Raw genomic sequence first — 1,256 nt, 5'->3', positions numbered from 1 at the left:
CTGCCGGACGGGACGGGCCCGCTCTGACCCAGGGCTGGCGCCTATGACACGGGTAACAGCACCTTCCCCAGCTGGACCCACTGATGTCGGAGCCCCTTTCCTGGTGTGGAGTGTGGGGGGCGCAGGTGGCTGAACCCCGGGCCAGCAGGAGGGTGAGCTCAGCGCCCCCTCACCTCCAACTCAGAGGCCCTGCTTCCCAGGCCAGGGTTCTGGAACCTCCAAGAAGAAGAATAGGCCTCACCCTAGCTGGTGTGGCTCAGTGGATAGAGCGTTGGCCTGTGGACTGAAGGGTCCTGGGTTTGATTCTGGTCAAGGGAATGTGCCCGGGTTGCGGCCTCGATCCCCAGTGGGGGGCATGCGGGAGGCAGCCGATCAATGATTCTTTCTCATCATTGATGTTTCTCTCCCTCTCCTTTCCTCTCTGAAATCAATAAAAAAATGAAAATGTGAAATATAGATGCACTAGAAGAAGGAACAGGCGTCTCTGTGCAGGGCCCTGTCCGCAGCTGTGTCCTGGGTGCTGCGGGCAGGGAGCAGCCTTGCTCCTCCGAACAGGAACCCGGCTGCGCCTCGATGTCCCCGGGAGGCCCGTGGTCCCAGGTCGGGGCTGTGCTGAGGTCAGTGGCTCATCTCTCCAGGTGCCCGAGCCGTGGCCCTTCACGCAGGTGCTGTCCCAGCCTGTGCCCTGGGGCACCAGCCCTCCATCTGCCTTTCCAGCTCCCCAAGCTGCCACCCACAGCCCCCCCCCACAGCCCCGGGGCAGGCAGACAGGAGGCTCATTCAGGCCCCACGCCCAGGGAGGCTGCGGGGGGTAATTAGCCCTGGGTGGGGGGTAATTATCCAGCTGATAATCATGGGCTGACCCACTCCCTCCCCAGGCCTCGTTTCCGGCGGCCTTGCTGCCACCGCAGATGCTCACAGCCACACAGCCGGGCCATCAGGTGGGGCACAGCGGGGCTGAGAGGGGAGCCACCCCTGCATCTTCCTGGTTTCAGCCCTGAGAGTCCCGCCTCCGAGGAATTCCTTTTGCCCTCGGAAAACAGGACCCTTGAGACACCCCTGAACCTCAGGCCCCTGCTCAGCCCAGCGTTCCGCAGCCTCGGCCTGTCACTGGGTGCCTCACCCCCACAAGGACTAGGCTGACCAGAAACGGGGCCCAAAGGGACACAGAGGTCTGCACGTCGGGCTGGCCAGGGCAGCGCGAGGCCTCAGCCTCCGTCCCTGCAGCCCCCCTTCCACAGGCCCCTGGGTGCAGC

At 64.2% G+C, this 1,256-nt stretch overlaps 1 long non-coding RNA gene across 1 annotated transcript in view; it reads right to left on the bottom strand.

Annotated features, from left to right (window-relative positions):
* LOC106726156 overlaps positions 1–1,256 on the bottom strand; it is a 7,340-nt gene that overhangs the window by 2,290 nt on the left and 3,794 nt on the right. Inside the window, exon 2 of the long non-coding RNA XR_001362186.1 lies at positions 15–21. This is a non-coding gene — a long non-coding RNA (uncharacterized LOC106726156). The remainder of the gene's footprint in view (positions 1–14; positions 22–1,256) is intronic.

This window comes from Myotis brandtii, unplaced genomic scaffold, assembly GCF_000412655.1.
Source record: "Myotis brandtii unplaced genomic scaffold, ASM41265v1 scaffold2325, whole genome shotgun sequence".
NCBI lineage: Eukaryota > Metazoa > Chordata > Mammalia > Chiroptera > Vespertilionidae > Myotis > Myotis brandtii.
The sequence above is the reverse complement of the archived record's forward strand: the minus strand, read 5'-3'. Positions and strand labels throughout refer to the sequence as shown.